Source organism: Lepidochelys kempii, chromosome 15, assembly GCF_965140265.1.
Source record: "Lepidochelys kempii isolate rLepKem1 chromosome 15, rLepKem1.hap2, whole genome shotgun sequence".
Taxonomy (NCBI): Eukaryota; Metazoa; Chordata; order Testudines; family Cheloniidae; genus Lepidochelys; species Lepidochelys kempii.
Genome location: NC_133270.1, coordinates 25,288,659 through 25,315,415, shown reverse-complemented (window position 1 = coordinate 25,315,415; position 26,757 = coordinate 25,288,659). Strand labels below are relative to the sequence as shown.

General features: G+C 41.5%; 1 protein-coding gene across 7 annotated transcripts in view; it reads right to left on the bottom strand.

The window, feature by feature from the left end:
* The window catches only part of PITPNM2 (phosphatidylinositol transfer protein membrane associated 2), a 232,456-nt gene that overhangs the window by 178,980 nt on the left and 26,719 nt on the right, over positions 1 to 26,757 (bottom strand). Inside the window, exon 1 of one of the 7 annotated variants that reach the window (XM_073313001.1) lies at positions 18,543 to 18,691. The exons of 5 other annotated variants lie outside the window; for them this stretch is intronic. The gene's annotated coding sequence lies outside the window, so the exon portion shown is untranslated. Of the gene's footprint in view, positions 1 to 18,542; positions 18,692 to 26,757 lie in introns of those variants that run through there. One more of the 7 variants, XM_073313002.1, reaches the window with a different exon arrangement.

The window sequence follows — 26,757 nt, the reverse complement described above, 5'->3', positions numbered from 1 at the left end:
CTTTTCTCTGCTAGATTGAAGAGCCCATTGTGAAATATCTGTTCCCTGTAGTTAAGTCACCCCTTAACCTTTTTGTTGTCAAGTGAAATAAGTTAAGCTCTGAGTCTATCACTATAACAATCCTTTAATCATTCTCATGGCTCTTTTCTGAACCTTTCAAATGTGTTCCTACAAAATGTGTTGAACTGGTCTGACCATCCTGACCCCAGAAGGACAGTTGTTTAAAACATTTAGAGAAAGGCCTGGAGGAAGCCATTTTAATAACTGGTGTCAAAAGCTGCCCATTCTCTGCATGCAGGCAACGCCAGACAGAACTGTTACCAAAGCAACAAGTTTCCCAAATTCCACATATGAGTGATTCTAAGAACTCTGGCCTCACACATCCTGAATAATAAAAATAATTAAATAATAACTTTGTGCTTCTGGAATGCCTTTCCACAGAGTATCTCCAAATGCCTTATGAAGACTCAGTAAGCCACACAACAATCCTGTGAAGTGGCGAAGTGCAGTTATCCCCTTTTTATTGTGAGGTAACTGAGGCACAAAGAGGCAAATGGTATGATTTTTACTAGGAAAGAATAATAAGTAAAACCAAAACTTTCCAGAGAGAAGTGCAACTTCAGCTGACAGCATCCCTTTGAAATGTCAACACCTACAGACATGGAGGAACATGAGGAGGAGTGGTTTGCATGTTTGGTTTATTTTGGGTATGTCAGAACTAGAGTATGAAGAGGAAAAAGTATGAGAAGGAATGATTCCTAAAAGGAAAACTAAGTGCTAGTTCCCCAAAGTTTTCAGAGGTGAATGTGTCAAGGATTACTCTAGCTAGCCATTTCATTACAGCACACAGGCAGTGTAATATAGATGATAACCCAACCACCGAGGCTAACTGCAAAGAGGAAATAAATCATCATTTTATTACTAAGTGTCTTCAGTATAATTTTAAAAGATTGTCACATTGGAAGCCACCTACTTAGCCTGATAAGCTAAGGGAGGACTCAGAAATGCAGATTGCCCGAATGCCTGTCTGAACTGGCCACTCAGAATTGTTTTAAGTTCTATTAATTTGAAAGGATTTGTACACTTTAGCAGTGGCCCTTAATCAAAAAACCAACAGAACGTAAAAAGTTTGAAAGTGGTTTGCCTCGTCAAACGCTCAAATGGGCTCTGCATTTCCTAAGTCCTAGATGAATTTTTTGCTAGGCCCCCAGCCTGCAAAGATTCATTAATAACTTTACTTATGTGAGTAATTCTGTAGAACTCAACAGGATTATGCATACGTGTAAGCACGTGAAGGGTCAAGCCTTTAGACTGGACCTTTTGTATCCATAAATGGCAGAGCACAGAGAGAGAGAAACCAGCATTATTCAGTGTTATCCAGAGAGAAACCATAGCAGATGGAGAAAGAAAGAGATTTATATATTCAAATGTAGTCAATATTTCTCGGATGTCTCATCAGTTCTTCTTTAGGAAGATGATATAGCTGCAAAGGAAAGATTCCTACCAAAAGTGAGCAAATAGCTCTTCCTGTCTCGGTGGGAGTAGAGGGGGTAATTAAGTGCCATAAGAAAGAACAAGATTAGTGTTCTATCACAGAGGGAAAATATGGACAACTGAAAACAAATTAAATTAAAATTCAGCAATGAAGAGAAGTCCAGGATCTAGTTTACTGGTCCTGGATATTTTGCATCATGGACAAGAAAGGACCCATGAAATCCAATGAGCACAGAAGAGAGATTCCCTTTCATACTATGCTACTGCATGATCAAAACGAAATACGAAGGGTGTATAATTCATTGCTTCCATACTATGTCATCTTATTTACAGTTCTCTCTCTTTTTAGGCTTTGGCTGAAAGTTGGAAAAAATGCATAATCCTTGTTAATAAATGCTTTAATAAATCATGGGGGCACCTCATCATGGGGAAAAAACTATCACTATTAGAAGTGACACCTATAGTGAATATAATACCTAATACAAGGAAACACAAAAATATATCTAAACTGTTAAATCTTTGTAATTCTTCCCCTTATTAGTGCAATTATAATACTGGTTACTTTTTCTGTTCAATATTTTTTTTCTGTAAAAGGCACACTGCATATTTGTCCTATTAATGTTTCATTTATTATTTTATTTTCCTTACTTTCCAAGGCCTCAATCCTGCAAATACATACAAACATACATTTTTAATTTTACATACATGAATAGCTCCACTTCAGCTACTGAGACAATTCATGCACACAAAGTTTAACATCTGCAGCATTAGGGTTGTATTTTGTACCAGCACTTCCTTCAAGAAAAATGAAGAAAGCTATATTATGGAGAGGAACGTCATCCTTCCAACAATTATTGAAGCTAGCTTCTCATGACAAGAGCAAATCTGACATCCCACCAGAGCCTAACTTATACAAAATCAAACCAACCCACCTGAAATTTCACATCCTAGTTCAGGTAATTTTTTTTTTTAAATTACATCTTTTGTTAAAAAGATATGCTCTGAATTTTCATATTGGTCCTCATATGGACTCAGTAACGTCTCTTCCGGGTGAAAAAAAAATTTCTTTATGTATGCATAAAATACTGTTATAGATTCAAGAATATGTATGAACAGGCCAGATGAAGTTAACATTTATGGTATTTATTTTGTTGGTGAATTATCAGTTACAGAAACTAACACACAAGAATTAAGAGACAAAGCTTTTCCCTTTGATAATAAAACAAATGCTCAGAAGAGCAGACAGGAGAGCAGGGAAGGAACCCCAAATAACCCCTCATCACTTCTCTCTGGTCATTCTACAGCCAGGATGTTAAGTCCTTAAGTAACAAAGGCACAGGATCAAAAGGCACCACAACGCTAAAACAGAATGACAAACAAAATCACCTCCACCAAAGGGACAGAATCACTCGTGAGGTCCAGTTTGAGTGGCCTGTCATACCTTTAAAACTTTCAGACTAAGCATCAGAAAATATTTGTTCTTTGTGGCAGGGAAATAAAAAGCCTAGGAATTATTTTGTGTTAAGTCTCTCAAACATCAATTGTATTAAAAGTATGTTGTATTAAAAGTATGTTTTGTTCCCTTTCTTCTTCTTCCCCAGGTGTCCTTCTCTACAACAACCCACTGAGACCTCCTCAAACTTTTGCCATCTCCTCCACCACGATCTCAGTTTTGATCGAAGCCTTGTAGAACTGAGAAATCAGTCCCCCTGCTGGAGCCAGCCAGATCAAAATATTTTCTCTAGAGAAGACAGTGTTAAATTTGATGCTAGTGTTGCAGATTTGGGTGCTTAGAAAGATGGAGATCAGCGCACACACACAAGAAGTTGGATCTCAGGAGACCTTGAGGGAACTAAAGCTCTTCAAAAGGAGTGAAGTCACCAAGCACTAATCTCCTTACAAAATTGGATCAGCTGAATTGGGTTACTATAGCTGGGACAGGTATTCACCTATCAGCCTACACAGGACTTTCTTACTCCACTACTGGACTAGCTAGAGCTAGGGTAAAATTTTCAAGAGTGCCGAAGTGGCTTAGGTGCTTTTGAAAAAAAGAGAGACTTAAGCTGATGTCCTTTACGTGCTACTGATAATTTTATCCCATGTGTCTAAGAGTGTGTGGGGAGTCGCTAAGAAACACAAGTTGCAAAGAGATTCTGAGAGGTAAACTTCCCACTCCAGCACGTGGGAAATGGCTTGAGTTCTCCCAGCCAAACCCTCACAAAGCCAAGCCGGCAGGGTATATCATGCTCTTATTCAGAGGACAGCCAATCCTACTCCTGATTTATAAAAGATCACCCACTTGCAAACATGGCTTTCCTCCTGAGGGGGCAACCTTTCTAAATCTCTTTATCACTATTTAGATACAAACATTGTAAAGCACAAGCAACTTCCCTCTCTTTCTCCTCTCACTCCCCACCTCATCTTTTTAGAGCAATGGCTAAAGACAGATGCTTAATATAGATGCATAGATATTAAGGTCAGAAGGGACCATTATGATCATCTAGTCTGACCTCCTGCACAATGCAGGCCGCAGAATCTCACCCACCCACTCCTGCGATAAACCTCTCACCTATGTCTGAGCTACTGAAGTCCTCGGTCTGCATGATACATTTAGAGGTTGGTTCAAATACCCCAAACTACAGGGAAGTTCCACTTGAGGGTCTAAGCTTTGAAACAATACTAGTGATTTAGGGGACGCAAACGGAGACATTTTAAAAGGGCCTCATGTTCAGAAGGGCAAGTGTTCACATTTTGCCTTTAAGGCATCTCAGGTTGGGCACACAAGCAAAGCATCCACTAGTCCCTTTTGAAAAGACGGGTCCAGATCCTGACATGAACTTTGCATCTCAAATCTACTTGCAGATGACCACACAGCAATTAAGTAAACAAGTTTTACAAGATCAAACAGACTTCCACAGGTTCACTGGATAATTGTTTCCCTCCATGTTTTAAAATTAAAAGGGGAAAAAAAGAGAGAGAGAAAGACAAACATCTGGGTTATGTTCTAAATGTAATTAGAAGTCTGATAACAGGACAGAATAATGTCAAACAAATTACAAGCAATGTGCTTTCATTCACAGGGTGACAAGTCAACAGACAGTTAGTTAATTTTAAAACGGATTATGTACCAACTCCTTAAATAAAATGAACATGCACTCACACACATATAAAGCAACTGGGAGTCCAAATATACATTTTGTTTTCCCTTGGGCAGGGCTGAACAGCGTGTTTATATCTCAAGAGCCGACTGAGGAATAACTACCGCCAACATTTTTAGAAGTGCCCATTTATTTTGAGACACTTTAGTCCCCAATTCTTAGAAGTGCTGAGCACTCATAACTTCCATCAAAACCAACAGAGGTTGCTTGCAAACAAGGAGGAGAGTGTGTTTGGAAAGTAGGCAAAGAAGTTCCAGAGAGTTCAGCTTCTGCTCTCAGTTTTGTGTGATACGATCTACTGTTGTAGGTAAAGTCACAGAGCCCCAAACTCAGGTCTTGGGAGGCAAAAAGTTTTCCCTGGTGTCTCTCTCAGGTTCCTTATGCTGTTGGGTCACTTAGTGCAATGACATCTGCAGAATAACAGTGGGATCATCTCACAGTCAGAGGCCCAAATGCTGCCTGCATCAGAAAGACACAAAGAAGAGGGCAAAAGCAGCCGGAAAACTCTGCAGCATTTCCCCATCTCTCACTGGGGGATAGATTTACTGATTGTGAAAGGAGCCTGGGCCAGGAACTTCAGAGAACATAAGAATAAGAACGGCCATACTGGGTCAAACCAACGGTCCATCGAGCCCAGTATCCTGTCTGCTGACAGTGGCCAATGCCAGGTGCCCCCGAGGGAGTGAACCTAACAGGTAATGACCAAGTGATCTCTCTCCTGCCATCCATCTCCACCCTCTGACAAACAGAGGCTAGGGACACCATTCCTTACTCATCCTGGCTAATAGCCATTAATGGACTTAACCTCCATGAATTTATCTAGTTCTCTTTTAAACCCTGTTATAGTCCTAGCCTTCACAACCTCCTCAGGCAAGGAGTTCCACAGGTTGACTGTGCGCTGGGTGAAGAAGAACTTCCTTTTATTTGTTTTAAATCTGCTGCCCATTAATTTCATTTGGTGGCCCCTAGTTCTTATATTATGGGAACAAGTAAATAACCTTTCCTTATTCACTTTCTCCACACTACTCATGATTTTATATACCGCTATCATATCCCCCCTTAGTCTCCTCTTTTCCAAGCTGAAAAGTCCTAGCCTCTTTAATCTCTCCTCATATAGGACCCGTTCCAAACCCCTGATCATTTTAGTTGCCCTTCTCTGAACCTTTTCTAATGCCAGTATATCTTTCTTGAGATGAGGAAACCACATCTATACGCAGTATTCAAGATGTGGGCGTACCATGAATTTATATAAGGGCAATAAGATATTCTCCATCTTACTCTCTATCCCTTTTTTAATGATCCCTAACATCCTGTTTGCTTTTTTCTTTTTTTTTTTTGGACTGTCGTTGCACACTGCGGGGACGTCAAGGACCCTTGGGGAAATCTAGCTCCAGTCTCACAAGAGGCATCCATTGTTCCCTGGGGTGTCCATCGCCCCCATCCTGCTAGGCAGCGTATCCCTGAAGAGTTACACTGCTAATAGGTCTCACCCATGGCTATGCCCCAACCCTCTCCCCTCCACCCCCCATGGTGAAGAAATTACAGAAGGGGTGAATCCCACTTTCTATTAGTGCTTGAGGGAGCTTCAGTAGTGGAGCCCAGGTTTTGAGCAGATACAGAGCCAGGGGGTTGATGGGTTTCATTGGTGATGCCACCTTCAATTATACCTATTGGTTTGATATGGCACCACTAAAGGACAACAGGGGGAAGACTGCCCCTCCCACTTACCCCTGTCTCCCTATTAGCTCCACCATTGGAGCAGCTCACGCGCTGCATGGGCTCTCCATCTCCAACCCAATCTTACACAGTGCTAGCCAAGAAAGATTCTTCAGGGTTCTGAGGTGGGGGCTAGGAAAAGAGTAAATGCTGCGAACTCCCCCGCCGCACACTCCTATCAGAACACTTCTACCTCACTAACGTACCTTTTCTCTCCCCTTCACATCATCCAGCAGTGGAAAATATCTGGCCTATATAATCAGAAAGGGGAAGACGTAGCACCCTCAAACCAAGTCTCCTCAGGTGGGAGAGTTGCCATTTCCAAACATCATGCCCTCAAGACACCAGTACTTCCTCTCTCCTTGCAAAGCTTTTCCATTCATCTTAATAAAACCAATGCTGTGGTGATCCTCATGCAGCAAGTCTCTTAACTTTCTCATGTTAATAGGAATTCTCCATTTGTTTGAATGATAGCCGCTTCATGATAATGTCAATGCAAAACTAATGGAAACAGTGTTATGCTGTGAAGAAAGGGAAAAGCAAGCAGGAGAGACTGCAAAATATAAGACAGCAACAGAGTGATGTCAAAAAAGCACTGTCAACATAAGTCTGTGGAGACATTAGGCTGCAAGAAGAAGCACAACGTAACAAGACGGAACACCACACACTGTGCAAGTCTATGCCAAAGAGGAAAGCACAGGAAAAAGGAAAAAGTTATAAGTGTTACAAAAGCAAAGAGAATTTAAAAGAGCACTGTCATGATAAAATAAATCAGGTTTATTTTTAAAGCAAACGTCCTTCCCCATGTTTCTAGTACTGTAGTATCTGTAACAAAGCTGAAAGGCTTTTAAAAGTCTAGCTCACTTTTCACCATTTGTGCCACTTACTTTTGGCTTTTCGTTCAGTTTTGACAATGAAAAAACAGATCAATTTCACAGTCTGATTCTCATGCACTAATAAATGACTGAGTACCTAGATCAATGAACTGCAACTGGAGGTTTGAATACTAGAAGCAGTTAATGAAAACTGTTTTAATAGTTTACTTAACATATTTCTATTAATACATGTTTGTAATATACTCTCCCCAGCCCTCCATCTCCCAAATTCTAGTACTAAAACCTAGCCACCAGAGCCCTTTTAAATGAAAACATATCAACACAAATGTAGAAAGGCCCAACCATCCTCAAGGGTTAAAATTTTCCAGGATGGGAAGGGGATGTACTGTGCAACACTCACTAGATCTAATTCTGCTCTCACATTTGCTAGAGTAAAACCAGAGTAACCATAGTGAAGCCACTGCAGTTACTCCAGACCAACACCAATGTCACTCAGAGCAGATTTTAGTCCATTAAGCATAAATTCCTCCAGCCTTGAAGTTTACCTGAAATGGATTTTCATTCAGTTGTTCAGGTGGGCCAGTGCCAAGGAGGATCCCAGCCAGACATCAAACTGGAACCCAATCCACATCACACATTAGAGCGGGCAACTTCCTCCAAAGCTATAATTCCCACTCCCCAAAACATCTGCTCGGGTAAAGAGTAATGCATGTTAGGTTCTCTCCTATTACTATACTCACAGATCATTCCCACCCACCTCTCAACAGGGCATACAGATGAACTCTTCCTAGACCTTCAGGTCTAGCAAAGTAAACCTGCTCTCTGTCTGGCCCACAAGGAAGGCTCTGAGACATGGAGGCCCCTACCCACTCACCCTGTCCTGCAGCAACGGAACCAGAAAGGGATCCTGATTTATCTGGGCCCTCAACTCATTCTAGGGCTGTCTCACTGTTCTCAGATTTCTATGCTAACACATTTTAACCTAGTTTTATCATACCTTACCCTACAGGATACCGTATTATGCGGCATAATCATTCATAAGGCACCATCAGACATTCTTGGTGACATTATGTTATGTGGAATTTCTTTTAAACAATACAGGGCTGATAAAGCACATGGCTTGGTATTAAGCACAGCTTCATTTAACACGGTTATTAATGATCTGGAAGAGAAACTGTAATCAGCACGTTAATACCATTCACAGATGATGATATGAAATCAGATGATGTTTTGAAGACCACAGAGGATCAAGAAAACACACACACACACACACACACAAAAGAAGATAAAGTACTTCTGTAGAGAGTTTAGAAATACAGGGCTGAAATAACAAAATGTGAGTTTCAGCTTGGAAAAATGCAAGCAAATACATTGGGGAAAGATAATCCAGGAGACCTGGGGATAGCAGTTGACAGTAAATTAGATATCAATTTGCATTGTGATATGACAACAAAAAATCCCCAATGATTCTGAGTGGAATACACAGAGGCATACAGAAGCAAACTATAGATCTAAGAGGTGAGGGTCTCTCTCTCCAGCACTGGTAAGAACCCAAGAGGACACAATGCATTGTAGAGAATTGTCAAGGGGCCTAAGGGAGACAGGAACCAACCCATAGACAGTAATAATATAGTTGCCTCAAGGAGGTGCTTGCGCAAAATAAGGCCCCGATCCTACAAAGTCAATGAGAGTTGGGTGCCCAATTTCCTTCAGTCACCATCCTGAAAATCCCAGCCTCAGCATCATAGGAAAAAAAAAATTAAGGGGGAAAGGGAAAATCACTGTTTATGGAAAGAGTATAGCTTAACTACGCAGTAACTAAGATGGAGGTATCACCTGCAAGCATTTGCAGGGTAGGGTGACCAGATGTCCTGATTTTTTGGGTCTTTTTCTTATATAGGCTCCTATTACCCCCCCATCACCATCCCAACTTTTCACACTTGCTGTCTGGTCACCCTATTGCAGGATGAAAACACCAAGGAAGATGATTCAGGATAGCTCAATGTCAGTATACAGCTGGAAGTGCCTGGAATAAATTAAAGCAAAAGTAAATTTATGAGTAACATCAGGGAAAACATATTGGCAATAAGATTTCACGTAGTGAAACCGTCCCTAAGTGAAGTGACAGAAGCCCCATCCATTCCTTAGGTCATTTAAAGCTGGACTGGAACAAGTACTGGAGAATCTATTGAAGAAACCAATTCTGTCTTGGCAGGAGGATGAATGAAGAGTAAATATAAAATGCCTTTCCCATCTTTAAAATTTCTACGGATTCTTCAAACAGCTCCTTGGTGCTTTCTTTTATGTCTCTTAGCTATTTACAGATTTACACTTGTAAACAATTTACTGGGTCAAATTACCCACTCATAAAAATAGATAATTTGTATTAATTTAAGCTATTAAACATCAACAGTAATTCTAAAACTATTCAGGGTCAGATATTCTACTCTGGACAGTATACTTAACAATTATTTTTATGAACAGCAGTGACAGGGTTTAAGCGGCAGTGCTGTCATCCAGAAAACAAACAGTGCTCTATGTGTAATAATGTATACATGTTTTTTAAAAAGCCATCTAACACACAGCAGTTTATTAGGGTGAACATCAAACAGAGAAGTTTTACCTTTTGATAAATAATGAAAAATGCAGCAGCAGTGTGTCTGGAAGATTTCATGGACAGCTTCTTGTTAACATCTAAGGGAAATTGTTCTGAATGCTCACTAGCTGCTGCATCATTTAGGAGCCTTACACATTCGCCGTCACGTGAACCTCACAACTAATTAGCTCTTTTCTGCTCTGGAAAGGGTAGTTCAGGGAGAGAAAACTTGAAAATATACCAGATGTATCATTACTACAGCCACTCAAAGACATCAAGTAATCCTTCAACCTCCATACTGTGAATTATTACCCTATGGAGCTTAGGCAATAATATTTTCTACCACCAAAACCAACTTATCATGCCAGAAGTCAGAAAAAACATAGCCTTAAAACAGACGTAAAATGACTGAAATGGACAACTGGACAGACAATCTGAGAAAATAGGTCTTTTATACAATAATAAATCTTAGAACCTGCCATAGAGATTTAAGTTTCCCACTGACTGACACAGAAGGGCAGACCAACTATTATAATTATTTGTATTATCATCGTGCCCAAGAGCCCCAGTTGTGCTAGGTGCTGTACAAACACAGAACAAAAGGACGATCCCTCCCCCAAAGAGTTTGCAATCAAGTATAAGATAAGAGACAACCGATTGACACAGGCAGATGGGGCACTGTAAGGCAATTATGAGAGCATGTCAGCACGACAGGCAGTGACCTCTGCACACCAGGAACCTAACCATGGTCAAGTTTTTTTTGTTAGCATTATGGCAAAGGAGAGTCTTCCTCCAACATACTGAATGCAGCTTGAAATAATGTGCGAGACCCACCGGCTGAAAAAGTTGGACCCACCACACTGCACAGTCTCAGCCCAGGGGAGCTTACAGCAAGAAGCTTGCAACTCATTAACTTCAGAGCTGGGTGCTTAGCATCTCTCAGCATGAGGCACATACTGCATTTAGGCAACTCAAAGCTTATTGCAAATATGTGTGTGTGTGTGTTTGTTTGTGCTGGGGAGCATAAACGGCAACAGAGCAAAGCACTGATTTTGACAGAGGTGACCAAGAGTCCAAAGATTAAATTGAAGACAAGCTGTAGCCAATTTGAATCAAAAACACTGCAGATGGAATTGCAGGGCACTGGTCCAGACTAAGGCTTCCACTGACCACTCCTCTCATGTCACATTTGGAATTGTTTACAGAAGCTGCCTGCTTGAAAACACGAACAAATGATGTACATTTTATCCTGCCCGACAGCAGCGAAGGTCACATTTAGCCTTCTTGTTGGGGGGAGAAATATTGCATTAAATGGAGCAGCACAGCATTTATTTTAGGTTTAAGCAATGATACCATCACACAAGCTTTCTTGTACAATCCTCTGATTTACCACCTCATATGTACGTTTTCCAGGGTTTGTTCACTTTTGTTTTATTAAGTAAGATGTCAATATCCTACAGAGTATTGTGATATTGACAGCAGATGATGCTTAATAATGCATTACACTTCCATAGAAACATGCAGCCAGGAATCTCACATCAGAAGATAGACAGGATAAGAATCATTTGTGGAACAAAAGTATTGTTTCCCCTTCTGGAAAAAGCCTAGCCATGGAAATCGTCTACACTTTGTGAACAGGTTATTTTTATGTATTTGTAGGCATTTCCATGGTACTCATCATTGTAATATCTGAGTACCTATTGTCACCTTTTTACAGTTTAAAAGGAGAGAGAACAAAAGCAAGGGATTAGCCTATAAAACCAACCTAGAAAGCCTTCTATGTGCTTAAATCTTCAGAAATATAAGCACAACTTCAATAAGAGCTCAAACCACTGCTGCAGACCCTAACGGCTTCATATCAGTAATTAAGGCTTCGCCCTGACTTGATAAATACGCTATAACATATTGATCAAGAGCAGATTACAACATTATATGCATTCATTCCTTCCTTAGTATTTTGACAGCTCCCCCTAGACACTTCTGTCAATATATATAATCTCACATAGTCCATGTCCCATGGCAGGGCTTCTCAATAGCTTGCCAAGGCCTCACAGCCAGTGTCTCTTTTAGGCATGTTTTTATTAACCAAACATAACCAAAGAACAGTTCCTCAGCTCACCCTTTGCATCTCAGGCTTTCGCTGCCGCCCCTCCCAAGGGAGCTTGGCAGTCCTGCTTCCAGCAGCTTCCTGTCTCTCTCTGGTTCACTCTCCCTCATCCAATTTCTTCTCACTGGAACTCCCTCGAACCCCTTATAGCAACAAGTGCAGCCCCACCTTAATTGGCCCAACTGGGACCACCTGCTCTGCCACAGGGGAGCTGGACCTAGTTCAGTTATAGGGGCCAACGACTGTGTGACATACCCTGCCATGAACCTCCCTTCAGAAAAGCCTGTCTCTTTCACATACAGGTATTTACACTGGCCTGTGGAGCCCTATCTGGACCGCTCTGACCCCTAATCCAAAACACAAAGTCTCTACGTGAACTCATACATATACATTTATTTATATGTGTCTCCATATTCCCCAAGTTCCCCACAGGCCTTAACACCAATCGGACAATTCATATCTTCACCAGGGATTGTCTATAGAATTTTATCCTCTCTGGGGTTTTGAGGTCTCTGCATGCAGTCTCACTATTTCCCCCTCATGCTCACTGACCATCAGGATCAGGCAACCTCTCTCTTCCTGAGCAGCTGGATGTCCTGAAGCCAGCCGCTCTCTCTCTTTCTGGTCCAATGTTTTGTAGCTAACCTTCTGTGGCCTCCAGTCATTCCAGGAGCTCTCCAGTCCTCAGGACGGCAGCCATAAATCAGGTATCCCTGTTTCCCCTTCCACAAAAGGCCACTGTTTTTGCCCTTGACCTCTGGTCTGGCTCCCAGCACGCTGATGAAGCTCTGTCTGGGTCCCTACTGTACCCCGCTCACTTAGCTTCAGCCTCTAAGTCTCCACTATACTCTGCTCCCCCCCCCCCTCCCTGGAGCCTCGCCAACTCCTGCTCTAGTGTAAGCACTGCTGATTCTCACTCTCTGCCTCCACCCTAACCCAGGCTAATTGCTGTTCCAGTTCTACTGAATGATTGATAATCTTCTGCTGGGAAGCTGAAATCATCTTACCCATCTTTGGGCTCCCATCTGTAGTACTTCAAAACTTTTCCAGGATGACTTGGTCTATGATTTTCTCTTCTGAGCTGATATGGGAGCATAGCCACCAAGCTGTGAGGTCCTGTAATTTTTGAGCTATTACCCAGGGTCATGTCCCATGCTAGAAGGGTTCAACCCAACATTGGTGCATATGCACCTTCAGAGTCATTCCCAATCTATCTAAGATGGCAACCTTCATCACAGGATAGGAATCTTCCTGCTCATCACTTACAGCTCAGTAGGGTGCCTGTGCCTCACCAGTCAGAAACGGAGCTACATGGGCTGCTCAAATGGATTCCTACCAGTACTTGCCACTCTCTCAAAGGTCTGGAGGAAGGCCTCCAGGTCATCTTCTGGCCCTAGCTTTGCCAGGCTGGGGACCAGCCCGAGCTTCCCTCTCCAGCATCAATCACATTCCACTGAAACCCTTGGCCCAGAAGCTTCTGCAGCCACTCCTATTGCTGGAAGTGGGCCTCTTGCCTCCACTGTTGAGTGCCGAATTCTGCCTATTGTTGCTTCTGCAGGCTGTCCAACAGCTACCGGAGCACAGTCTGTGTTTGTTGCTGCTGTTCCTGCTGCCACTGTAATGTGGCTGTCTCCTGCTGCACTGTCACCAGTATACGGATGGCTTTTCCATCATCCTTAAACATTCAAATGAGGTGGGGGTTAGTCAATCTCAAAGGGAAACTTGAAGTCCCTTTCTTGGCTTTCACCAACAATCCTCATTTTCCCCTGGAATCAGAAGCTAATTGAGGCGCCTGCATTATTATGGGTCACATGACAGGGCTTCTCATCAGCTTATGGAGGCCTCAGTGACACAACCAGAGTCTCTTTTAGGCAGGTTTCTACGGTCCAAACTTAAACCACCAACCAAAACAAAGTTTCTCAGTTTACACTTTGCATCTCAAGGTTTCACTGCTTCCCCTCCCAGGGGACTCGAAGTCCTGCTTCCAACAGCTTCCTGTTTCTGCTTCACTCTCCCCCAGCCAGTTCCTTCTCAAAACTAGCCCTACACTGGAGCATTGGGAACTCCCTCAAACACTTTATAGCTGCAACTGCAACCCCACCCCCTTAATTAGCCCAACTAGGAGCACCTGCTTTGGCACAGGAGAGCTGGACCTACTTCAGTTACAAGAGCCAGCTACCCTGTGACCATTCAATTAAAGAGATCATAAAAACCAAATCATGTGCTATCACCACAACTACAGGTTTTTTAGTGCTCCAATAGGCAATGTGAAAGATGTACAAACACATTTTCAATACAATGAAGATGACATACTAAGAACAACTCTGGAAAATTGGAAGGGTGGGTTTTTTAAGCACCTGGGGGGGGGAAGTTATTCATGAGCTTCTTTGTTTCATTGCAAATGGAGGAGAGGTTTTGACAGTAGAGTTTCCCCATTGTCAAGTGCATTTTGGAATCTACTCAAGCTCCTGACTTGACAAACTGGATCTCAAAACAGCCCACACACACCAATGTGGAACATACAGCAGAGTTTTCCCAAATGCACAGGGCTTCTCAAAGTAGAAGGAAAAAATAGAGTTAATGAATTTCTTCCCCTTTCTTCCCTCAACCCACCTCTGATGGGCTGCAACAAGCACCACAAAGCAGCGCTTTTCAGAGGCTTGTCCCAGTATCTCATTTGTGTGTGTTTGTTCTCCCTCCTTTCCCCCACCATGCTGTGGCAAAAATGAATCGACACCACAGGTTCAACTGCACGACAAGTTGTGCGTAGGTGAAATTCACAGTATGATGATTGCTACTGGAAGTGCAAATCCAAGTGGGTGAATATTGGCATGAACTGTGCCGTATGTAACTAAGATTAGGACTAGCAATATGGAGAATCCATAACATCCTCTGCAGCCTGGGTAGTTCAATACATCTCTAGCCCAAACATGCTGTAATTACAGGAGGAGGGAGCAAAATACAGATGGCCTTCCTCCCCTATTTCCATCAGAAAAGGTGCCGGTGCTAAAACTCCATTATTCATCCTGCTGAAACAATAACTCATAGGCTTTTAGTGCTGGACATAGGACAGCAGGTTGCCAATGTGTCCAACACAAGGCAGAATAATTTTAAGTCATGGAGAGGGTTTACAATTTGGTACAGTCGGTGGTTCTCAAACTTTTTCAGACTGTAGACCAACCACTTCTAAAGAGAGGAAGATTTTCAAAGGTACCAACTCAACTCCCAGACTCTCAACCCTTGCCCTGAAGCAGCTTCTGTGCTTGGTTGTATAAAGAAATAATACTAGGCAGTATTAAAGATGACAAGAGTAAAATGAACTCATTTTACTGTGCAGAGCAGAAGGTACCTTCTACTCCCTAATTATTTTTTCCCTTTATCCACACTTTATTTCCTATGAGTGCACGGGTAGAGTTTTATTGGTTCTGAACCTCCCCTTGTAGCCTACTGCTCTGCAAAATGTGATCACAGTTGAACTTACCCCAAAAGGGATATGAAGCAGCCATGCAGGACAAAAAGGAGCATTTGGAAAAAAAATTTTAATTTGTCAGTAAAACCTCTAGGAGCCCTGACAGTGAAAAGAGTTCTAGGCTGGGCTATAGCTAAGAGACAGCATAACTTGAATCTACCAGTGTTGTTATTACTATAAATTCTTCCCCAACCTCAATACCCAATTTCATTGCTCCTGACCTTCCCTGATGGAATTAAGTCAGGATTCTCAAATTGAGCCCATTAACACCACTCCTGAAAGCAACGCTCTCCAAAAGAGTGCACACAAACAAATTCAGGGCCTCATATTCAAAAAGAAAGTGTTTCTGCTCTCTCTCTGCGGTTAATGTTCATAATGGTCTTTTCAGTTATCTTCTCTTGTGCTAACTGACCACGCAGGGAAACAGTGACGATGACTGAACACAAAGCTCTACCAAAAGCACAGAGTAAATGGAGAGATTTAGAGGTTACTTTTAACTATAGTAGGTCCAAAGACTCCTGGCAAAACAAGTTTAAGAAGATGTCCCTTTAAGTTGACTGGCGGGGCAGCTGCTGAACAATGCAAGGTATTTTCCCTCAGAACCGCCTGCTCCGGGAGTGCCTCAGAGTGAGAGTGGTCTCCAATTCCCTCAATCTCCGACAGTTCCTACCTGCTCAGTAGGGTTGCCAACATTGCATTTCAAAAATACAGGACAAACCCATGGGCCACATAGGGATGATGGAGGGATGGCCAGGTAAAATCTGAGTGGTGTTTGGCATTGCAACCCTGTGCCCCAGGTCAAGTTGCCAACCAGAAGTACTTCCCTCATTGAAATACTGGATAAAAGGCATCCCGTACTAATTAAACACAGGATGGGCTATTTTTTATTTAAATAAGGGACATCTCTTGTAATACGGCACTGTTGGCAACCCTATTGCTCAGGCTGTTCCCCGCCAGGTCCATTTCTCTCACTCACTTGCAGGGAGCCAAGCACCACTTAGAGCAACACTACTTGCTTCCCTTACTGGCAGTCTGGCTATTTGTTTCAGGCAGAGCAAGGAGTGTTGATGATGATCGGACTGAGGCAAGAGAGTGTGCAAGCAGTGTAGGTTTCACCCTGCCAGCAGGCTGGAGGGAGTGGACGGGAATACAAAGGAAAGGTGCAGGTTCAGAGAGGGCAAGGAAGACAATGAGGGGGAAAGAAGGACAAGGAAATCCAAGAGTCCTTCCAGCCCAGTCTGCCTCTCATCTTGAGAGTCTCATTAGTCCCTTGAACTCTGCCAGGGACTTATCACACTGAGCCCCTAGCATTCCAATCCATGGCACTGAGAGAGAGGGACACAAAATATCTATTACAAACCTCAACTCTATGTGTCCAGTAGCACAAATCATGACACCAGCTCACGAGGCCTCACAGGCATAGGATCCCATTGACAGAGCAGAGTTCTAGAACCCTTCAAAATATGTGGGCTTATTTCTCACACAAGTAACATTGCTCACATGCTAGCTCCACTGAACTTTTATTGCTTCACATGTCTTTGAACAGCCTCCTACCAAGGCTTCACAGTCAATTGAAGTGAAATGAGAAACTGGATGTGATGCAATTTAAAAATTTCGCCCAACAAATGACAGCAATGACAACTGTTAAATAAATAGTCAAGATGCACCGTGCTTTGAAACGGAGGGGAAAAACACATCATTGTCCAGATACCTGTGTCTACAAACTGGCCATACCACCGAGCTGGCAAGAGATGTTTATAGCCCACAAGATGCTTCAGCCTAGATGGGAAAGAAATTGATCTCTCTGCCTCCTCACCTCAGGCACATATTTCAGAGAGGGAAGTCATCTATTTCAAGGCTGGACTATGTGATTATGTAGACAGTGCCTAGCAGATTGTGGGAGCCACGAGAACAGAGATAATAAATAGTGGAAAGAAGGTTTGGGGTTTTTTTAAATGAATTATAGAAAGACCTTTATGTGAAAAACAAGCACACCACTTTTTTATATTGAAATTTCACTTTCAGCACGTTCCACTAAGCCATCTGTTACTGAGCCAAAAACAACAAGGCACAAGGGACTCGTTCAATGAGTAGCAAACAGGAAAGACAAAGATGTGCACAGTGTTTAAAGCACAAATGGTACACACACCTTTGCATTTTGCAGAAGGTCATACACTGGGTCTTTATATTTAATGTATAAAATTATATTTGACTCAGCATTGGATACAGTACGTGCAGGAGCCTTGATTTTAAGATTCTCTAGGGAATGGCCAAGTTTCTGCATACATTTCCCCTCTCCTTCAAAAGAGAAATAAACAACATTTTCCATTTCTACAGAGATTTACATCTGAGGATCTCAAAGTGCTTCACAAAAAGTATGTCATAAATAGATATTGACACTCATTCTACAAGTGATCTATTGAGGCACAAGGAGGTTAAGAAACTTGCCCACAGTCACATAGCAAGTCAGTGGTAGTTCCCATAACAGAGCCCAGGTCTCTACTCACTCTAAAACCCCAGATATAAACACTAGAAATACTGTCTCCCCTGACAAGCAAGCTTTTTTATCCTACATTGTTCCAGTGTATTCACATCATAAAAACATTAGTGTTTACTCATGAGTAATTAGAGGAAAACCAATATGCTGCCACTATATGGTGGTAGAATTTATGCAGATCATCAAAGAACAGGACTGTGCATCTCTGTCAACTATCAGCACCATTTTAGCCTTTAACTCAAAGAACTCAGAGGCACGTGTGTTCCAATTGCATTATTCTGCCCAAATAAAATTATTTTTTCCTTTTCCAAGATATGAAACGACAGTATTATTATAGTCACAACCACAATGATTTAATAATTTAAACAAAGGCACACACAAGAGAAGCATTTTAAGAAGCGTTTCATTACTGCTAGAAACTGGATTTCTGATCCCTGAAACTACAAGTACTATTGAAAATTATATCCCAAAAATCCTTAGTTCAAAACTACAATTTAATCATATAAAATACTGTAACAGAGCTGTAAAAACCACTGACACCTTTTTACGTTAAATAAAACTTTCACAGTTAATGAGTTATCTGATATTATATGATTCCCACCAGTGGAAACAGATTACTCACAAAATAGGATATACAATGCAAACAGTGAATTAGGAAGCTATACACACCTTACCCTTCCTCATCCATCTTTAGCCAAGATTCTCTTACCAACTTGGCCAGGGTCTGAGGCTGGAGACTGAAAGAATACCCCACTTGCTCAATGCCCCATCTGTAAGACAGGGATGATACTATTTACAGGGCTATTTTAGGATTTAATTAAACTACACAGAGCCAGCACAAGATACATGCAGGTGCTTTAAAAACTCTAGACCTGGCTGTGGAGAGAAGTTATTATAGTAAAGACATTTTGGCACTCTCAGCTACAGCTGAAATCTAGTTATTAGCCAAGATCAAGGACTAACATGTTATTACCTAACATTTAATTATAAACCCATAAACATAAGCTTAGAGCATATAAGCATGTCTCTTTAGATCTACATTTATTGTTCTAATAGTCCCATTAAGAATTTAAAAAATAATTTTGTATACATTGTAATAGCACTGAACATGATTTATTTATCTGGCATTAACGTCAGTGTAATTTTATTTCCATTGGACTTTTGCTATTTCCATATTAATTAAATTATACCAACAAAACATAACATTAATAAAAAACCCAGTTGTAATATTTTATATGTTTAAAATCAGGAAGATTATTTTCAAGTAACAAAGCAAAATTTCATAGAACTAGTTATTTTCTCCCAACCTATTAAACAGAAATGTTTTTAGAAAAAGGGGAAGAGGATGGGGTGGGGGGAGAAACCTTAGTATTACAGTACTAACAGTTGCCTTAGATCAGATGAATCTCTCTCATAACCCAAGTAGAGAGAGAGAGAGAGCGCGCACAATGCAGCTCTTAGCATACAATACAACATATAGCCTATGTATTTTTCTTTTAATGCAGTTCTGCAACTAAAAACAAGTTGGAGACAGCAGCATGTGACCATCCAGCCTTCTGCAAACCACTGGCAACTGCTCTGTGGACCATGATGCTGGAATATCTGTACTAGATCATAATGAAGACACTGCCCCTGACAAGTTTCAAACTTCAGCCATGTTTACAGTGTTATAATAAAAACGTTTCTTTAACCTTATCTTTAAACAGGCACTACCAGGACACCACTATAACACTCAAAAGGGTAACATTTTAGCACTTATCAACAGAGAGTCACCAAGGCTGGAGGACATGCCATTACTACACGAGTAGAGGAGATGTGATCATACACCCAACATTGGCAATTTCAGTGAACTGTAAGGGGCTACTTAGAAGAAGTATTAGCTGAAAGCATATGTTTTGACTAAACATTCTGTGGATGTTTCCTCCCCTTCTCCCACATTATGAAATTAACACCAAAATGCTGTCTGAACAAGACGCCATCTTACCTCACCTGATGAATCTGCTTGTACTTTGATACCAAGCTTTCAGTTTCTATGGTAGAGCTGGGTAGTGTGTTTCTTTCTCAGAATCTTTTGTACGTAAGTGGATACAAACATTTCAGTATCTCTTCCCCCTCCTCACCCCACTTTAAGTGCGTGTCTACTGTAAGCTGGAGTAAAAACAGCAGACAATTTTAATGGAAGTGAAGGAATTAAATTAATAACATCTTTAAAGTCACTAGAAGCTACACTAATGGGTCACTCAGGACATGGAGGTTACTCATCTGTAACTGCAGGTTCTTCAAGCAGCATGGTCTCAATCTGTATTCCACATGTTGGATATGCATGCGCACTATGCTCTTCAGTCCAGAATTCTTGCAAACAACATGTATTGGCCCACACATGCGCCATCGCTCTTCCATGCTCCCAACCGAGGGCATAAAGGGTGGTGCAGGCTGACGCCTCTCCAGTTTCCTATTCTTACTGCAGTGTAATGAACCTCCAGCAGAAGGGATGGAGAGTGCGTAGTGGAATACAGATAGGAACCATACATCTTAAAGGACCTCCAGATACAGGTAAGTAACCTTAATTTCTTCCTCGAGCAATGGTCCTTACGTGTATTCCACACGTGAGATTAACGAGCAGTAGTCAAACAGGTGGTGCAAGGATGCAGAAGTGATGGCTGACCGTAGCATTGCTGTCCCCACAGCCGTATCCACAGCTGACGATTGTACCAGGGCGTACTGTCCCGTGAAAGTATGCAAAGAGCTCCAAGTGGCTGCCCTACATATCTCTACTATAGGCACGCAGCTGAAGTAGCTTGCCTCCTGGTGAAATGAGCCTTTGCTCTTTTTTGGGGGATGAGGGGTGGGGAACTAGGTGGTAACAAAAGGTAATACAACCCAAGATCCATTTTGAAAGTCTCTGCACCATATAGGTTCACCTCTTGATCACTCTGCTATGAAACAAATATTTAGGTATCTTTCTACTGTCCTTTGCTCTTTGCAAATAGAAGGCCAAAGCCTTCCGAATGTTCAGAGAACATGCATATCCCACGTGTGGAATACAGATAGGGGCCATCACTCGAAAAAGAAATTAATCCATCTGAAAGTTTCCATGCACTACAATAAAGTACATTTTTTTTTGTAAAGACTTATTTATAGAAGGTATAAGTCAACTTAATTGGCAAAAGTACCACTTGATTTAGCTTAGCTCTCAACAAGCCCTCCTCAGTAGGATTTTGTATTTGTATGCAACAGATGTTAGGATCAGGGCTGATTCAAGAAAATTTGGCAGGTTCTGCAGAGCCGTTCATTTCAATCCAAAGCTGCAGAACCAAATAGTCAGTGTGCTATATGTTTCCACTCACCTGCCTCAATCCCCTCTTTTATAACAGATGGAGGATGGGGGGGTATTTCACAGACCAGGGAAGTCAATAGGTAGCATGTCCAGAACTGATGTGGGTATTTGTGGAGGGGCATATAGGGTTATTGGCTGGATGCTTTCCATTGAACAGAAGGAGGGGGCAATTATGACAGGCTGGCCTATGGGGCAGATACCCTAATCCCCTGCACAGCTCTCGCCTGGCATGAACCCACTCACCCCCCAAGTCAAGTGGCAAGAGCCCAGAAAACATCATGCTGCCATTTCAACATGTCCCTGGTGCACCGCATGACTTGAGGCCACTGTTGGCTGCAGGTTTAGCAAAAATGTCTGAGACTTGTTTCTCTTAGAATATGATTACTTTTAAAAAAATATGAAAAAAGATGTACTGCTACATTCTACAGCAACGGTCCCAGGCACTGCAGCTTATACTACCTGGTATGTTTTTTCATTGGTATAATTTAGTTGATATTGAGACAGAGGGAACCTCTTATGGAAATAGGTATGGAGGGTTTGGGATTTTTTTTCCCCATTTATAAAAAGGGAATGATTCCGAGAACACAATCAAGTGGAATAAGTTCCCTAAATTATATAAAATTTGCTGACACGGTCGCATGCGCAAACACCATACTCATTTCGCAATGATCACATATTTGCTAAAAGTGTGTTTCTAGATGTTTAGGGAAACAGATTTATGTCTAATGCCAACTGTAAAGGTCATGTTTTTATAATCTTCTGTACAATAAGAGTTAGGGACAGGGCCAAACCAAAACCCTGGGTCCAGACACCTCAGAACTTGGGACAAGTCTCGATCCAGACAAAAAAGCTTTTCATCTTGGCCTTTATCTCTACTCACAGCCATGGTGACGACCTAGGGTTAAGTGTAGCCGTCTAGCAAGACAAAGGGTAATGCACTGAGTACGCCAGGAAATGAAGTACAAATCCCACCAAAACAAAGCGAGCATAAATCTAAACCAGGATTGTATGCAGCCTGTGGTAACCCTGCATCATACTACTGCTTTCTGCTTTCCCACCTTCTGAACTTCTTGGCATCCTGTTTGGAGAACAGGTCTTTGTCCTTGAATAAAAACTGCTAAAGACAGCACGAAGAGCACAAGCACTTCAGTGTTCATTGTACTACAGGTGGCCCCTCCAGTACAATCAGAACGCTGGATTAACAGTCTGTTCATTTTGTTCCAACACAACTCGTGCTTTCAGGAGTTTAGTCACATGAGGTAGTAGTGCCCTTTACTCCTATGGACTTGACTGGGAGCCAGCGGCCCTCAGCAACTCACAGCACTGGGCTCTGTATTCACAGTAAAATGACTGGTGTACAGTCAATTTTAAAGTTACCTCAACTGCCCACACAGTGAGGATGCACCACCCTGATTCCCAGGAAGTTTAGATGTCTCCCAAGCCCTGCCCCATTGAATAAAACAATACATCTATCTCATGCCTCCACACCCTTCTGCCAAATTTTAACTCCCACTTGAATCCAAGGAAAGGAGGGGGTGTAATCATTGATTCAAGATGGCAGATAAGTCAAGAGTAGGAATGTAACAATGGGCTAGGGATTTAAGAGAAATGCCACATAAGTCTGCCTCCACAGGTGGGGGGAAACAGCCATGAGTAAAGGGGAAGTGGTTGAAAATACATCTGAGGGAAGATCTCAGGGCAAAAAGTCGTTAAAGGGCTGAGAGAGAGATCTTACAATCAATGCTTGAACTCTGTTGATAACTCTCACAATTTTATCACAAGTCTTGTAACATCTGGCATTTTTCTTAAGAGGCTTAGCTCCTGGAGTCATGTTATTACACTGCATAACGATCTCAGCTTTCATGTTAAAATGTTGTTTCTTGTCCTCATGGTTGCTGAGAAAACCTTGAAAAAAAATGAGATACCTAAAACTCATACACCAAAAAGGCAAATAAAAAAAATAATTTACTCTTTTCAAAATTCCCATCATCTTTTGGGGCCAGACTCATGATTTTTCAATGCTTGGGGTTGGGAATATTCTGAGAGAGGGCAGGTATCCGTTGAAGGACAGTACTTTGGCCACTATTTTTAAACCAAAAAAACCCACCCAAAGGCTTATTAATGTTTCAATAAATGTATCAGAGCAGCATTCTACCAGTGCCATTCTGTTTTCTTCAGCAGTAATCCAATGCTTATAACTCTTAGTCTATCTACGTTTGAATCTGCTATGATTTTAATTAATGCACCATTTCACATGGACACGATGTGACAAACCTACTGAGCAAAATTCAGATCTGTTTTAACTTCTCTATGGTCAAAAGTGTTACATCAGGGGGCTCTCTGTCCACAAGACCTATAAATTCATTGCAAACACCATCACAGTGAATGCTACAGCTAAAGAATTTATGGGCACTTTAAGCATCCTCTTTTTTTTGAAATAGGCAAGGGCAAATTTTTCAAAAGTGACTCAAGGCTCGTAAGACACTTTTGAAAATTTTGCCCTTTGTCTAATTTGATGCCATATAACATCGTCCAGCCACCCCAGAAGAAAGACAGGAGGCAATGATGTGGTATACTTGCCACAACTTTATTTTCTTGACATATCTGGGAGTGCCCAGCAACAAATTGTACAGTACAGGTCATCTCCCTTCCCCTAATGATTTCCACAAAACCCCAGCCTGGCCCCAGCCATCTGGTTGCTGGGACCCCATCGTCCCCGCCTTATAGGAGGTATAAGGGGCTAGAAAAGGAGGGGGTCAATTCTTTGCTGTACCAGATGGAGTCCCAACCCCCGACCCTTCCTCAAGCTAGAAAAAAGGGGTGGTATTTTCATATATAAAATGGATATGAAAAAAGCCTGCAAACTAAATGCCTTGTCTATCCTTGGTCCTACTGGAGCAAATGAGCCCATGCACAGGAGCAGAGATTAGAACAGTAGAAACACTCAAGATTAGGTTCTAGAACCTATCATCCTCACTAAGAGCTCCCTCCCACCATAAAGGAGTACACATTTTCCATTTGGAGTTAAGGAAGCTAACAAAATAAGTATGAAAATTAAAGTGGGGTGGGGAGAGAAAACAGACCATAAGAACATTAGAACAGCCATACTGGGTCAGACCAGTGGTCCATTTAGCCGTGTATATCCTCTCTTCCAACAATGGCCAGTGCTAGATGCATCCCTTGTCGTCCAGTTCCAGCTTCTGGCAGTTTTTTCACTGTTTATACTAGTCAATGGCACTTTCTGTAGTGCTCTACCAAAATGCTGAAAAGCCTGCCCGCTTGAATTCCCTTACAGTGCATGCACTCACATACACAGAAGGAAACACTGGCCCCTAAATCAGCACGGTATTTCTTTTGCAATCCAGTTGCTTTGCATGCTCGGAGAATTATTTCACCAAAAATGTGAAAACCATTTTCTTCATCATGGAGAATTACTTGTATGTCCAGGAATACTCACCTTGAAATGAATAATCTGCTGTTGTGCAAGAGGTCAAGAACGCTTTAAAAAAAGAAGTTGCTAACTAGATCTTGACCAGATATAGCTGTTGCCATCTAAAGTGCCAAGAACCCACAGCTTAATGAGTTCCCAATTACACAGCTACCCTATACAACAAAAATCAGCATTTCAAGAGCCGAATTGAACCCGTACTCTGAAATTTAATCAGTTACGACAGGCCTCACTTTTTCTAAAGATTTCTTCTCCTAAATATTGCCAATAGGTTCTGAACCAAAATAATCACTTTATGAATTAGTGGCACAATTTTCAGAAGTGCTGGGTATCTACAACTCCCTCAAAAGGAGCTGGGAGACGCTAATGACCAGCAACTCTTAAATGTCCATAGTACTTGTCCCAGTTTTCAATTTATGCTAAGCCTGCAAATACAGGAGGTTGTTTTGCTGGGTTTTTATTTTTGGTTGGGGAGACGGGGAGATTTAAGACAACTGTTATTTACATTTCTGTAGTGTTCAGTATTGTTTTTTGCCTTCAGTATTATCTATGCCTTCTCATTTCCACAGCAGGACAAAATTCTGGAAACAGGGCAAGTGGAAGCTATTGTGTCTTTGATTTCTAACCTGGTATACTTCAGCCACAACAGTTCTAGAAGGCAGTAGGGAAAAGGAAAACTTGGCATCTCAATAATAGACACAGTCTCTTCTCTAAAACGTGGTTCAAGATTACATGTCTCAGAATGTTGTTTCTTAAGAAAGAGGGATAACAGAATAAATTGCTCTACTGGGTCTTTCAACATGCAAAATGTAAACCTGTTGTAGGGGATACAACCCAGTTGACTTCCATGTACATGACTAGTTCTAAATTTGTCCCTTTAAAGTGGATATGCTCTGAACTGATTAACCTTTCGCTGGTGTCACTTGTGACACCTCCAGACTGCAAGTGCATGTTACACCCTTCCCTTCTGAAAGGGTCCTATCTAATTTCATAGATATGGAACCAAAACTGGTCATATAGAATTTAATAAAAAAATCAGATCCCTTTTATCCTGTCCCAGGGAAATCATTCTCTATAGGTCTTTTCCTTAAGGGTTTGCTCATCAGGTCTTACTTTTAAAGAAACTGGGCCAAATCATCCCTGCTGTAACTTTAGTGACGTCAATGGAGTTACAGCAGGGATAAAACTGGGCCATTATTTTTATGTCCATGAATTATGTGCCCACTAAGAACAAAATCAGGTTAAGTAAGTATCCAAAACCTGCCCTGCAGACACAAAATTAACGTCTATATGTAGAATGTATTTTCACCAAATCTATTTCCTGCTACACTTTTAGAGCTATATAAATTTTATGTCAAATTTGACTTCTCTAGCACTGAGCTACAATGCAAGATTCAAGTGACAAATGGCATTCACACTTTATATCCTGTTTTGATAAAGAAAAGCACCAAGAAAAATCTTTGCAGTTTTATTTAAAGACCTTTTCCCGGTAAATATCTAATAAAAGCAACAACAACAACAAACAGTGACACGAAATTGCTAGTAATTGTTAGTTACTCTAAAGAGATGAGGTAAGTGAAGTAATATCTTTTATGGGATCAACTTCTGCTGGTAGAAAAGAAGAGCTCGGTGTAGCTCAAAAGCGTGTACCTTCCACCACCAGAAGTTGGTCCCATAAAAGATATTACCTGACCTACCTTGCCTTTTTCATATCCTGGGACCAACACAGAGAAACTTGCAGTGCTGTAGCCAACATTAACATCACACGGCATATCAGCCAGTAATAAAGCCCCAATAGCCTTGTTGTGATCCCTTGTCTCTTAGTAAATCCTAACAGGATTAAATATAAATATCTAAACTAACAACATGAAATAGTAGTTTAAAGACCAACAATATTCTGTTGTGAATACTTATTACCAGAAAGTTTCAAACACCGACACAGAAGGGGGAGACAAAAAACAGGCAGATAGATGAAACAGGCATTTACTTCGATAACAAAAACAAATAAATCATGGCTCAGCACAAGAGAGTTTACATCTACTAGTAAAAACCAGCACAAGTTTTCAAAACACAAAATAGTACAGCTCTTACATAATGCA